Source organism: Sardina pilchardus, chromosome 14 (assembly GCF_963854185.1).
Source record: "Sardina pilchardus chromosome 14, fSarPil1.1, whole genome shotgun sequence".
Classification (NCBI taxonomy): domain Eukaryota; kingdom Metazoa; phylum Chordata; class Actinopteri; order Clupeiformes; family Clupeidae; genus Sardina; species Sardina pilchardus.
The window spans coordinates 15,112,508-15,128,172 of record NC_085007.1 but is presented as its reverse complement, the minus strand read 5'-3'; the positions used below and the strand labels follow the sequence as shown (position 1 = coordinate 15,128,172).

Below are 15,665 nucleotides of genomic sequence, written 5' to 3'. Positions count from 1 at the left end.
TGTTCCCTAGGAGGAGATGAGACATACAATGTGTCGTGGTCTGAATGGGGGGGTGGAGGGAAGTGGTGGTGGTGGTAGTGGTTTGTGTGTGTGTGTGTGTGTGTGTATGTGTGTGTGTGTGTGTGTGTGTGGTGGTGGGGGGGGGGGTCGCTTAGCCAATCAGCCCCATCTCTCACTCTCTCCTCCCACACCCACACCCACAGCCACTGTTCAATTTACTACGGGGCCGGTACACATTGTCTGCGGTGTCAGCTTTCCACTGGGGAGAAAAACACCCTCAGCTGCAGAGATCATTCGCAGGATTCTGGTCGATAAGAACCCAGGTCAGCTGCCATAAAATGCAATAATAGGGAATTGGCCCATTCATTTCGGAGGACGGCTAGGCCCCCCCCACAATAGCTCACCTGTCCTCGAAACGGACTGCAGAAAGGATTCCTGATTGGTGTTCATATCGTGATTTTAATTACATTCAGCCCAAAGCAGATGATCCCCCCTCCCCCCCACCCAACCAACCCCCCTCCTTTCGCCCCGTGGCTCCCAAAAGCTCATTCTTAGGTGCCTAACACGATCCCCACTGACCTCATCGAGTTACCTGAAAACCGGAGTGCCACAGAGAGATTATGGCACATAGCTTCCCAAGGGCCAAGCTTAACACTGCCGCATGACTGACCTTGAAACAACTGGTGCATGGTGTGCAGACGGAGGGGAAGGGATTCTGCGCCGTCTATACAGTCGCGTCTGAGGGGGGGCAGAGTCGGTGATGTTTGCACGGGCCCACTAAAAGCACAGAACTGATACAACACTCATGCACCAATGGGGCAGACAGATTTTTAGACTCGCGACCGAGAAAAGGGGAAGCGGTCTCGCTCGGACTGTATGCTTTGCATCTCTCTCGCCCAGGGCTAGAGTGTTGGCGCTTTCTCCAGCAAAACTTGTTTCCGGAGCTACTGATCCAATGCTGATTGCGATAGCAGAGTGTTGTTGAGCAAGTATAAAACACTGTAGTGCTTACTCACCAACCTGTTATGGATGTGGCTCCTCAAAAGCTTGAGAAGCAAAAAAGTCCTAATCATGTAGGAATTTGAAAAACATGTATATTGTATAAAAAGAAAAACATAAATCTAAACAAAATGTACGAATATCCAACGTACCTTGCGTAAATACAAGAGCTAATTTGAATCTGAAGTTTGCTGTCGTAGGATCATTATGACAATCTATGATCAGGGTCGACCATTCAAGGACCTCAATCATTAATACAGGGTGTAACATATTCCAAATGCTTTGAAGTTGCTTGTGAGTGAATCTGCCCCAAGTCTAGTCAAGATCAGTGCAGTAGACTTGCTTCTTAGATTAAAGCCTTTCAGATAGCTCGCTCTGTAATTACGGAAGTCTTCCAAGCTATTCATTGTGTGCCTTATGTAACCTAGGCAACTCGAGAATCAAATATGTGTCTTGGATGAAAGTAAATATAGCTCAGTTTATGGGGCTTGCTTTTAAATCTGAATGATGGAGATTTTTCTGTGAGGTAACAGATTGTTTCTTGGCACTGAATGGATCAAAGCAGCATGGAAATAAGCAGACCTTTCGTTTGGAAATTTCGCCCTCACAAACTAGCTGAAAAACAAACAAGTCACCATTCAGTAAAGCCTTTTAATCTTGACGTTGAGCAATCAGATATGACTACCTATTTACCAGTGGTTCTGCTTTAGCCATTTAGCGCTCGTGATTTACTGTGTGCCGATGCTGGATCTGGCTCAGGGACTGTGTACATTTGCTTCATTTGCTAAGGTTGCTTGTTGTTACAAAGGCAAGAACAAGGTCAAGGGTATAAAGGCATAAGATAATTATTCTAACTGGAATCACGCAGATTCTAGGAAACCATGTTCATAACACCTGGTACTTTGCCAGAGAGCAAGCCTGAAGCTCAAGATAGTTGACCTACCAATTCTGGCTTGGAGGGAAATGCCCCTTTTCAAGAGGAACATCTTGAGACACAGCCTTAGAATACTAATGTAGTTGTCCAGGTTACTTGCATCTACAACAGAACAGAGAGAACACACAAAGCTTTTCAAGATATTGCAGTTCAACACTGAATTCTTCACTGCTACGCTAAAACACTTAATATACACATTAATATAATACTGTATGGTACTAAGCAGCACCATATAATTGTGTTCTGTCACATAACAGCCTGTCCATGTGTCCAACACTTATCTACAGCGTTTGCATATTTAAAGGTCTTTGCATAATATTTACATAATATTTCAGCCTTGCCAGTGCCGCAAATGGTTTGTATTGATTGTATTGGCCTATTTATTCTAGTTGTATTTGTTCCCAGGGCCTTTTCACTGGCATACATAAACTAACGTAAGTGTTCCAGTGCCTTTTAAATCTCTGACACCATGACAGTTTGCAGACACGGCCATGGAAATACTTGGGCGACACTTAAAGCTGCCAAGCTCCAGACGCGTCTCCAATCCTGCCTTCCCCGTTCTGACGCAGATGGCACCTCCCTCTGACCTTGATAGACAATAAGTGGTTTAGCTCGGGCGTTGATACAACACAGTTAAGGATCTCTCCGAGGGCCAGGGACCTCTGCAGGGAAGAAGTAGAAGGAGGAGGAGGAGGAGGAGGAGGAGGAGGAGGTGGTGGTGGTGGTGGTTGAGCATACATATCACACAGCAGTGAAAGGCCCCAAGCACGGGGACATGGCCAGTAATTTCCCACCTCTTCTCCATCTACGTCAGTCAGACAGAGACGGGGGTTGGGGGGGGGGCTGGGGATGGATGGAGGGGGAGGTTAGCTTCAACTCGCCCGCTGCTAGCCAAAGCTCTGCGTTCAGGCAAGGACTCACAGCAGCTTCTGATTTTGCTGCCAACGAAGATGATGATGATGATGAGGATGAAGAAGACTCTTACTGGGGCTTTAGGAGAGAGAGAGAGAGAGAGCCCCTGTGGCTCCACGTCTTCCACATTTTAACTCTTTGCGTGTGCGAGCCTCGGCCCAAAGCCTCTAATTATCTCCCGAGTGCTGAGTCAGGCAGATGGCTGAGCCTCCTGCGGCCGGCCCAGAGTCTCTGAGTCCCTGACACACACGAGGCCGGTCAGCCGACTCACATGACCTGTCCCGCCCCGCCGCACAGCACAGCACAGCAGACCCCAGAGTCCCAAGTGTGTCATAACGAAGGAGGAGGACACCAGAAGAAAAAGTGGCTCTGACGTCAACTTAAGTTTGACTTGTAACTAAAATTACATATTTTTTTTAATGCGCTCCTCTTTGTCTGCTTTCTACACGGTTGTGTGCCATATAGGCTGGTGTGTTTCTGTGTTCAACGTCTGTGTTTTCAGTATGATGGTATTTTTGACGCACCGGAAATGGATTTTGTTTTTTGGGGGGGGCAGGTTTTAGAATCATGCTCTGTCAATGTCATATAGATCAATTTTACGTGAATTAGATAGCTGTGTAAGCTCCATGTTTAGCCATTAATGGATTTTTCCCAATCATGCCCCTAATTACATATCCATTTAGCAGAAATATTACACATCTGTGTGTAGGGAAACATCTGGAGATTTCCTCCTTTGGGGGAATATAATTATGGGAGAGAAGGTCATTCCTGTAAGTATTACTTACATTTACAGATAGAGGCATATGATTATTGCGACCAAACAGTGTCATTATACAGTAAATGGAATCTGACGTATGACTCCAATTACTCTTTGAAATGATGCTGGATAGGAAATATATCCAGCACAGTTTCACTTACAGATCCCACCATATTATACTGGTGCATTTGCTCTGCAGCTTGGACCATTGTCTAGATGTATTTTCACACACATTTAATTGAATCATTATACACAGCATTCACTGGTTATGCAATGGTTCAAGGAGGAAGACATTTATACATGGATTTTTTGGAGCCCTTTTTGAGTGTGTGTGTGTGCTTGTCGGGGGAGGGAGGGGTGGCTGGTTGTTGTACATGAGAGGCCTGCAGATGGTGATTTAGTTACACTGCCCCCCCCCCCCCCCCCCCATTGCCCCCCCAAACCCTTGACCCCCCCGTACCTCTACCCCCTAGACCCCTGCCTGGGCCCCACACGTTTCCTGGTGGTGGAATTACAGCTATGCAAGGCCAGTGCCGAGCTCACTTTCCTCTCTGTTGAGACAATGGCCGTTTAGACTTACATAGCCACAATAGGTCCAGGCTCGGGTTTATCCCTTCTTCTTGCCTTTCTGGATTTGTCAAGTTCTTTTTCCCCATTCCTTTGTCCGGCATTGCAATGCATGTGTGACCTCTACCAAACAAAAAGAAAGGGAAAAAAGGACAGAAAAAAAATAAAACAAGGAGTCGCAACTTGAGATCCGGGAGTATTGTCTCTGTCACCTTAGCTGGGTGTGGGTGTGGAGTGGGGGAGCTTGTTGTAGACGTGTAGAACTAGACGGAGATGAAACGAGACGAGAGTCTCCCTCCTTGAAACACTAGCTGGCTCTGATCCATCAGAGCGAACGGATGTCCCATATTTACGTGCCTTATTTACACGGCGCGTGTTTAGTCTTGGCGTGGACTGCGGAGAGGGGCGGAGGCCCTGACAACTGCTTTATGAAGAGTCTGATGCTTCTGATGTGCAAAGTGGCAAGGAGCCGCACCAGCGGCCACCCCACCCCACCCCACCCCACCCCACCCCACCCCACCCCACCCCACCCCAGTCCACTTCCTCATCCTGCTGCACCCCCGATCACTCAGTTTAATTGCACGTCGGACGATTGAAGGGGCAAAATCGCAAAAGCGATAAATCCATTGGCGGGCCATCCGCACGCAGCCATTGCTTCAGCGCCGAGGAGGCTTATTTAAACAGGCAAAGCACTCTCTACGGTTATGCCCCAAAGGCCAGGCCACGGGGATAGGTTTGAAAACATTAATTAATCTATAACACACCGTACCACTGGGGCACTAAATTAGGACACATCTGTCCACTTGATAAGGGGCTCTATTGGCAGACTGTGCTGCAATCACGGGGATGTGAGTGTTCGTATAATCTGATTTTTATCAAAGGAGAAGAGTGTATGCCTCTCCCCACCCCCTCTACACCCACATGCACACACACAGACACACACACACACACACACACACACACACACACACACACACACACACACACACACACACACACACACACACACTGACACACACACACACACACACACACACACACACACACACACACACACACACACTCATGGCCTCCTGCTCATCTCAGTTAACATGAGAAGGGTCAGGAAAGAGCTGGAGACTTGCGCACAAAGACGTGACATGCCATACCACATCGCATTTCTTTCATAGACGTGGTTACATTGCGACATTGTTGTCCACTGTGTCAAGGTTATGTTTACCCTCTACAGCACCATTGTGGTCTGAGTGAAAAGGTCCTGTGTCAAAGAAAATATTTATATTATAGTATTCCAGTCACACACATACACACACATTTAGATTTTATGGACTCAACTCGGGGCCATAGCAGATTGCTGAACAGATTTGCCCTTCCTGAGATACAGTTGAATGATGCTAGTGGTTGGTTGTAAAGGATTAAAAAAAAACTACAAATGACATGCTGATTGAATGAAGTGAAATATTAGACCGATCAAAATCAAAGCTTTCCCATAAGCCTCTAACAACATCCTTTCAGGTTAATTTGGTTTCAAAATATTAACTAGATTGATTTATTTTTGTGTGTCAACAGTGTTATGAAATCACTGAATAAACTATAAACTATAATAGACAAGCAGGACCTGAAGGTATATAAATATCTCACTAACACTATTTCTTTCATACAAACAGTGCTTGATGTTTTGTTTCAGTGAGTTGCTTGAGAAAAGAACTCATGATTATGCTATTTTAGTGCATCTTTGACACAGTACAGTACACTTATATACTTTCTAAATATATAGATTATGAATGTGCATTGGCAATACAAATAATAATAAGCTGAGTATAGTATATGTATAATGCATGCATTACACAGAAGGAAAACGTTGTGAAGGAATTCAATCTTTCTTGGCAGAAGAAAGAAGAGAGCTGTTTTCTCCTGTCAACTAGCTATTTGTGCCCCAGGCAAAACACAGCAAACCTATGGTTAGCAAATCCTTGCTAAATTTTGAGAGAGAGAGAAAATAAGTGGCTTCCTGAAGCTATCGAATGGCTAATGGTACACACTGTACTGTGTGTGAATGGTAGGCACTGTCTCTAGTTATATTTGTAAGATATTTTGAGTTTAAGTTTTAACACCACTCATTTTTCTTCAGATGACCTCACATTACTTTGTGAGAGCGCAGTTGAAGAGTAGCCCCCCAGATCCTCTAATTTGTTCGCAGTGACAGAAATTAGCACAAGATGGATCAAGTTTCACTGAGAACAACAGCAGTGGTCCTGCCCAGAGAGCACTAGATAGGTAACTTGTTTGCTCTCCTTTTGACAGCTGGCTCACACATAAAATGTGTCAGCAAGAACAGCCTTCAGTGGGGGGCCAGGGCCAGCTGACGAAACACACTTTGAAAAATGCTCAGTGTGAACGACAGAAGAGAGACGCTTCAAAGCTGTTTTCTAGCAGGAGAATGTGGTGTCTTCTTTTATGAATGTGCCAGCCAAAGACCAGCAACCTCCACCCTTGTTGGGCTGTGTAAATCTAGAGATGGGGGTGCACTCTCTCTCTCTCTCTCTCTCTCTCTCTCTCTCTCTCTCTCTCTCTCATGCGCGCTTACACGCTCTTCTCACTCTTGCTTCCTGAACTTTACCACAGAGGAAAACAAACACACGACCAGCACCATTAATAAACGCGGAGGCCCAGCCCTGCCAAGCAGATGGTCGGGGAGGCCTGTATGAGCGCCAAAGAGAGAGGGAGGGAGAACTGAACATTTGTACAGACAAAAAAGGGGAAACAAGAGAAACAAAAAGAAGTGCCACAAGAAGTGAGAGATGTCACCGTGAGTTAAGACCCACCCCACCCCTTTCTCCCTGTCTCTGAAGACCAGTTTGATGTAAAGCAAACACAACTGCCACAGAGAGCTACAGCCGTCAGTCTAAAGGGGCCTCAGTTAGTTGTCTGACATGTTTTTGACGCAATTAAAAGGCCGTGCACCCTGAGCGAGCGCGGGTGAGTCGGACGCCGACCATCTGGCCCATAAAAATCGTCGAGCGGACCTGGGAACAGAGGGACCTCGGCGCTGCCCGCTGGCTGCCATCGGAGCAGGCGAGTGCCGCGGGCCGCATTGCGTGCTACGCCCGGAGTAGCTGTGGTGCTACTGCCTCATAATTGTTGGTTGCGGCGAATGAATCATGCATCCAGTAAAAGTCTTTATACGACCTGTTTAGTTTTTTAAATAATCTTCCACAGAAAGAATACGCTGGGGGAAAGAAAGACAGAGCGAGTCAAGACACTCCTTTGTGCTCAGAGGCACTTTTGCTAGGTGAAAGTTCATGTTCTGATGCTCTGAAGTGATTTCTAAGAAATGCTAAGACACTTATGGCATCAACATTTTTTTTATAAATAATGAAGTTGAATTAAAACTTTAAATTAAAAGATGGAGCTCTTTCTTTCCAAGTTGCTCTCAGTCCTCCTTGGACTTTAATATGTCCTTAAAGTTTACAGCACACAAGAGAATTGGAGATTTATCTAAGGTTGGCAAGAGTGATCCAAATAAAAACTTGGCCGGAAGTGATGGTCTTCCCTTAACCAAATATGTGGGGGGTTTTATTTAAAGCTTTCTCCTCTGACCCGCTTCAATTTCTGTGCTCTGGTGTATGGTTTAGCTGACAGTTTATTCTGAAGGAATTTGCCTTCGTGTAAATGTTTGCTTAAAGAAGTCAGCATTTTTTCCCTCCTCCGGCTGGCCTTCGAGCCGTTAGTCGTAACATGGCTCTGCTTAAGTTGGCCGACAGCAGCGTTCAAATTATTCCTCATTATCCCTGCTGCAGAGGATAAGCATCAAAATGTGAGATTTCAACACAGCTCGGAGAGAATAGGCTCCTGTCAAATAACGAACGAAATGCAGCAATCTAACAGAGATGGATTGATGTGTTTCCATTTGCTCAGCATTCTTTCGGGTCTCTCAGTCTTAGCAAAAGTTTGCTCGTCTAGAAGAACCTCTGTGTTTTTTTTTCTCCTTCTCACCCAACATAATGTACTCAATTAGAAGCACACACACACACACACACAAAAAAAATTCCGCCACATTGGAAGTATGCTGCTCACATACCGAGGGCCTCTTTACACAGCCATCATCCATCGTCCTGCCAGCGGAAAGAAAAAAGAACACTCAACCGGCACAAAACGACATTCTCGGCGAGAGTGAGGTAGCAGGAGAGAGTTAATGCCGTGCTGTGGGGCCCATAGCTCATTCTCCGTGACTGGCTTCTTGATGGACAGGTTTGGGCGCTGTGGCTTTACAGTGGGGCCTGGCCAGACCCTCCTCCCTTTGGCCCTGCAGGAGCAGGAGAAATGGAGAACACCTCACGCGCCCTCGCACATCACGATTTGCGGTGTGATATTTGAGCAGCAACAAAAAAAATGATTGACGCGCATAGATATTGCCTGCCGCTGTGTTATTGGAGCACGAAATGATAACGTGTGAGTAGAGAGAGGGAGAGAGAGGGAGAGAGAGAGAGAGAGGAATAAAAGAATCTCCACGGGCTCCAACTTTCACAGGCTCCATCATGTGGAGACTGAATATCTGAAGTGAGGAGAAATGTCAGCTTCATTTCTTATCTTAATCCCCCTCTTCTCTCAAATGAGTAGCGACTAGTGGGGGAGTCAGAGGTGCATTAGCATTACCTTGCCCGTGTGTGTGTGTGTGTGTGTGTGTGTGTGTGTGTGTGTGTGTGTGTGTGTGTGACTTGTATTGTAGTGCCTACAGCATGGGAGTAATATTCTGATACTGTATCTTAGTCAAGCATAGCCACATCTGCAAAGATACTTGTGCGAACAGTTGGTTTTGGAAAACATACAGCGAGGTGTGTATTTACAGATTGACAGAGCCTACTCATGACTTGTATGTGTATGGTAGGGAGGACTCGTTGGTCTCTCTCCCCCCCCTCCCTCCCATGCTGAGGAGGTCGACGTTGGCTGCTTGGGTCTTCTAGGGGTTCTGATTGGCTGAGACGGACACACCCACAGCCACATCCTAGACCCACACAGGCATGCGGGTCTGGTTGGACTGGTCAGAGATCATGCAACACTGTACCGTCAAAGCACTCATCTCTCTCTCTTTCACTCACTAACTCACTCTCTCTGTTTCTCTCTCTCTCTCTTTTTCTTTCTCTTTTTTTCTCCCTCTCACTGTCTCTCATACAGCCTGCATCGGTTTCTGTTATTGCTATGTTAACCAGTGACAAGGATGACCTGTTATATAAAGGCCTGATTTAACCCTTTAGATGGAGTCTTTTCTCAAATTGTGTTCTCGTCTGTGCTGTGTCTTTCACACTTGTTGTTTTCTTCTTTTTAAAACAGGTGCACAGTTGTCCTTAAACCCTCTCTCTCTCTCTCTCTCTCCCTCTCTCGCTTTCTCTTAGTCTGCTTGCTTAATGGAGCGAAAAGGTTGAAAAGTTAGATGCTGTAATCATTTCACCCATGTTCCGTTCCAGAAACAAATGAAGAAAGAAAGAGGGAAGTGAGTGAGTTGTTGTCAAGTAACAAGCTGTAGCAGGAAATGTCAGGGTTTCTACTTCTGATCATTAAAGCTGACATCAATTTCCTGTTGCTATCGGCAGAGCGAGAGCCCCACGCTCATAATTAGTGGGGCGGTGGAGGGCTGTGGTTTATATAAATATATCAAAGCGTGATGTGTGTGCATGTGCTTTCATCACGGAGAGTACCAAGCGCCTCTCTTTCTCTCTCGCTTTCATACTCAAACACTGTCTCTCTCTCTCTCTCACTCTCTCACTCTCTCACACACAAAACACACACACACACACACACACACACACACACACACACACACACACACACACACACACACACACACACACACACACACACACACACACACATACATACAAATGCAAACATGTACAAATATCAATCAAACAGTGGGATTCATAGTCCACCAGCTAGTCTCTAGGGTCAACAACATCAACACAAATCAGGTCTCTGATACGAATGAATATTTCACAATAACAACAACCCAAGGAACGTATACATCAGTAAATAGCAATGCGGCCTAATTCATTGCCAACCATTGGCAACCAGAGAGAATGAATTATGCCAGGACATTCTTTTAGCTGAGAGGAGCTCTGTGCTAAAATATCTAAAATATTCATACTTCATGAAGTGTCTTCTGTGCGCGCAAGAGACCTCTGTCTTTGTGGAAATACATATATTTATGACAGTGCAGAGACTAGGGGAAGTGTGAGTGTGTGTACTGTGGGGGTCTGTGTGTTTGTTTGAGCGAGAATTACTGAGAGCTCTCTCCTCATAGCTGTAATGCAACCCGCAGCGGCCACAGACCTCTATTAGCTCTGACAACACACACAAACACACAGGACTAAAATGCTCCTGTTCCCACACTGCTTTGAAACGCTTCAGAAATGCTGCTTCACATTACAGCTCATGCGTTCGTACTAGTAAATTGTGAAATCGTATGCACATACAGACATGGGAACACACACACACACACACACACACAAACACACTATCGACAAATATATTGATATGTGCCCTTGTGTGTACATAAATGTATCAATATATGCTCTCACACAAACAGGAACACACATCTTAGGCAGTCCTGTTTCAGTATACCGTACACCTGGGAACCATCCATGGCTATCTTATGCATACAGAAGCATACATCTAAACCCTTGCTTGAGCACTGCCCCCACATCCTCAAATATTTGCTTTGTCGATCACCTCCCTGGCCCCCCCGCCCCCCCCCCCCCTCCCCCCCCCCTGCCCCCCCCTCCCCCCATGTCAGAGGGGAAACAGGAACGTGGAGGCAGGAAATGAATACTGTACACAGATTCTGAGTAACTGCCACCAAAGTGGGTCTGGCTATAAACAGATGTACATCATGTTTCTTTGCGCACGTCACATTGCCTTGGCTGGTTTTGAAAAATGTGTCATGGAACTATGTCAGTGTCACCCACTAAGGCAATTTTTTTTTTATAACCCCTGAAAGCCCTCGTGGAACATGTGCTCGAGCGTAATGTCTTACAGCTTACACGACATATCAGTACACAGCCTGTTGGCCGAAATGAAGAAATGAATATGTAGATCGGAAGGGAGCACGGTGCCTCTTTAGCCCATTTTCTGGACTGTAACCACGACACCGGTCCTCTCTGGCAAAGAGTGCCACACGATGTTTGTGTGCTAGCGAATGCTTCATGGTGGGTTTTCTGTACATGTGTATCTCTTCCGTTTAAACTCTTTCAGGAGGTCATTCTTTGGGCTCATATGAATGCCAGAGGTTGGCGCTAACCACACGAATTAAAGGACTCAAGGGCTTGTCCTCAACCATGGTTGCAATCAGCAGGACAACACCGCTTTCAGAGGTTAAACTCCTGAGAGAAAAAAAACTGAAATAAAAAAGATCCCAGTTTAAATGTAACCCATATGGGCCTTGTGTCAGCCTCTGCTTGTGCCAAGGCATGCCACGACCTCATAAACGCCACTGGGCTGAACCACTATTTGAAGTCTGATGCCCAGCTGTACTCCACTTCCTGCTGACATACTCAACACCAGCCTTATGGTCCCCCCCCCCCCCCCCCCACACACACACACACACACACACGCTTTCTCCTACCCTTCTCCGCCTACCTCCCTCCACCCCCGTACATGTCCTGTCCAGGAAGTCACAGGAAATGGTATTAGTGATAAAATCAAATAAACTCCCCTGGCCCCCACGGCGGGGAGTGACGTGTCCCAGGAGCTGATCGGATCAGCGGGGGGGGGGGGGGGGGGGTCCGTGAGGGCGGCTAGAGCTGCAAGCTCAATTTCCACCCCCACTTCTTAAAATCCATTCACTCTCTCACCTGTATGATAACACTAGAAGCCAACACTCCTCCTCCCCTCCCCTTCAGACTTCTCACCAGTTCCCTGTTTCCTGCTTTCAATTGCATGCCCATGACTTGAGAGAGAGAGAGAGAGAGAGAGAGAGAGAGAGAGAGAGAGAGAGAGAGAGAGAGAGAGAGAGAGAGAGAGAGAGAGGAGGAAGAAGGGCACGGTGACGGGGGTTGTTTATCTCCACCGCTCTAAGTGGACTTGAGATTGCCTGGTCACAGTGTGGGCGGGGTTTTTTTTTTCATCTTCTGCTTCTTCCTCTTTCTCCTCTTCATTAGGAAAAGCAAGGTCTCAACGGAACATTTGGTATACAGTGTGTTCTTGCCAGCTACTGGTGTGAGAGAGAGAGAGAGGGAGAGAACGAGAGAGTGAAAGAGAGAGAGAGAGAGTGAGCAAGGGAGTGAGTCATCGCCAGAAGATATATAACTGTCCTTCATGGCCCATTTTTTTCTCACTGGCCTCCACGAAATGAGAGAAAGTGAACATTGATTGCACTCGAGTACCCCTTTTAGTCCTAATAAATTAGGATCGCTTATGGGCATTAGATGGTACATTGTATCTCTTAAGGGTTGTGAAAACAGCATGCATTGAATGTGACAATGAATTTTGTAATATTTCACTTGCTGTCTGATATATTGAAGCTTTTAGTTCCAGGCCTTTTTTTTCCCGGCATGTGGGAAAGCAATATTATAGCCTCATAACTTCGTTATGTTCCAGGTGTTTTGACACATTTAAAAACATTCAGTGGTGTGGACATGAAGTGACAAGTTGTTTAGTGTTTCAGCTTTAGGTTGTTCTTTTTAGGTGTTTCACACAGGTTGTACTTTTTTACATCTTTCACACCCACACAGACACACACACACACACACACACACACATTGTAATACTTTTATTTGGATCTCAACACAAGGGAGGAATTACAGATCCAAACAGTAATGGAAATATGCTGTAGGTTTGTGCAAATGTAATCAAACATGGTACGTACTACTATCTATGGGTAGATATGACATCTTCGTCTCCAAATGGACAAACTACCTATTATAGCAGAGATTGAGCAGTACTTTATAAGTCTCTTTGCACTTGGTTTATGGTTTGCATAACCCACCCAATTGTAACCCCCGCAGAGCAAGTTTATGCACATGCCCAAGGCTTCCAAATACAAGCACAATTAATTATCAATGAAAACCAAGATCTGTGATCGCGCACACACATACACACACACACACACGTCTGTCTGATCAAGCCCCATGTATTCCCAATGGCAGAAAGAGAGAGAGAGAGAGAGAAAGAGATTGAATGATATGATCGGCTGTGTTTCTTCTGCAGAATCCTTCACCAGGGCGAAGATAAATCATCTCTGCTGAGTTACAGTATGACAACCCCCTTCTGTTTGATGCTGAGATAACGGGCAATGACAGCATGCTCGAGGGGTGGTGATGGGATCACTAATAACAATCTTGTGACAGACATTCATCAACCTATGCAGAATCCTCACATACGAGGGTTGACCCTTACACGTGCATCTAATAGCTTTATTATACTAACAGACAGAGTTTACAGAGCTACAATGCTACACTATGGTCAAATAGGGCTAATGTGACACAAAGGTAAGAATAGCCGTGGTCGTGTGAGTGCAGGAACCCCCCCCTGCACACTGCAGAACACAGAAGCCGCATCGGCTGCAAAACCGAAAGAGCGTTTCCCTGTTTAAACGCTGTTCCTGCAGCTAAATGGAGGTCATCTCCAGCGGCCAGGCCCGTGGAGGATTCGCATCTGTTTTCCCTATCAGTCTTTCCCTCTTCTTTTCCTTCAGCATTTTTTCTCCCCTCTTTCTTCCCTCTCAATCTCCTTCTCCCAACCCTGCTCTCTGCCCTTGTCCTTGTCCTGCCCCCCCCCCCTCCCTTGCTGCATTGCAGCTTCTCGCTGACCTGTGTGCGCTTTTAAATCATGGCGCCAGAAATAACTGTGGCGACTTTAGCAGCGAGCCCAGTCTCGGAAAGGGCTTTTCGAGAAGAATTTTATCTCATCGGACGCCTCTCTGTATGCAAAAACAAGACTAAGCAGAAAAAGATCGTTAATAACTGTAAAGTACACACTCTCCCATGGTTTTGACAGCCTCAGTCATGGAGTGCTCGTCGGAGATGTCCGAGAGGGAAGCATTGTTTATGTTTACAGATGAACAAGATAAACCGTGGTTGTTTGTACGAGCAGTCATCATGTTGGCCAATTATGCTCAAGTTATTGAGTTGTGGAGTTGTTTTGTGTGTATGATTTGTTTTTATTTTCACACAGTGTAACAACTGTGAAAGTAAACTTTGAGTTTGCCCTGCTATAGAAATAAAAAAGAACTTTCTTAATAAAATGTCCCATAGAAGATTTGAAATAGTCATGTCATTGAATAGAAAAATCACGCATATGATAAACATAATTGAAAAACTCCTTAACATTACAAGTTTTATGATACGCAATATATAACACTTTTTGGAGATTTCAAACATACTAGTTTTACACTATCCTTCATATTTGGAGGGTGCAATAGAAACAATCTAGACACACATCTTCTCACAACCACAAGCCTGTATTTTTATTTTTTTTATGCTGTTTTGCCGAAGGGGAAAAAAATCAAAGAGGGTCATGACTGTGTAAAATTGATTTCACATGGAATCAGACACAGCCAACTTTTGTCATCCTGTGACCATGCTGCTGCAATGCGTTTCTAACTCACTTAGAGTTCTTCTGCTGCTTGCCAACGTCGAAAAGTCCCATTTCCAACCTAATTCATTTGACATAATTGAATACGTCAAACACTATACATATTGTTTTCTGTGTGTTGCTTTGTGTCAGCGTGACACTATGTGTGTGTGTGTGTGTGTGTCTTTGCATGTGTGTGGTTGTGTGTGTGTGCGCGTGTCTGTGTGTGTTGTGTGTGCATCTACTCCCTTCCTCACACCTCATCTGTGTATTTGATGCAAATGTAAGCATACATTTGTAAGTTTGTGAATGTATATCTTTGTATCTGTGCGTATCTTTGTATGTAAGTTTGTGTGGTTATATGTGTGCAGTGTGTGTGTGTGTGTGCGTGTGCGTGTGCGTGTGCGGGTGCGTGTGCGTGTGCGTGTGCGTGTGCGTGTGCGTGTGCGTGTGCGTGCGTGCGCGTGTTTGTGTGTATGTCGAGCACAAGCTTGTTTATCCAACACCATGTTGAACAACACGTGAAGACTTGAGTTCTTACTCTCCCCACCTGCAGCAGTGTTATAAAGCAACACATTTGCCCTTTGACTCACTTCCAGTCAGTTGCTGCTACTCAAGTGGTTTCTTTTCCTTCCTGTGTTTAGCATATCTTTATTCAGACACACACACACACACACACACACACACACACACACACACACACACACACACACACACACACTCGTGCAGTGGAGCTACAGTGATTATTTGCCCTGCTGTACAGATAAATGGATGTTCTACTCAATAGAATACAGAACATAGTGTGTAATGAGTTAAAGCTCTCTTTCCCCCAGATGGTTACACATCAGAGCTGGACGCAGTGTCTGTGATGTGTTCGTGGAGACTTTTCTCTTTGTTCACAGTTTGAACTTTTTGGATGCATCAAAGAGGGCG

General features: G+C 45.5%; 1 protein-coding gene across 2 annotated transcripts in view; it reads left to right on the top strand.

Moving 5' to 3' along the window:
- Nucleotides 1-3,248: 3,248 nt before the first annotated feature.
- The window catches only part of LOC134101378 (G2/mitotic-specific cyclin-B1-like), a 202,480-nt gene continuing 190,063 nt past the window's right edge, over nucleotides 3,249-15,665 (top strand). For both annotated transcript variants that reach the window (XM_062555013.1, XM_062555012.1), the window contains exon 1: nucleotides 3,249-3,253. The gene's annotated coding sequence lies outside the window, so the exon portion shown is untranslated. The remainder of the gene's footprint in view (nucleotides 3,254-15,665) is intronic.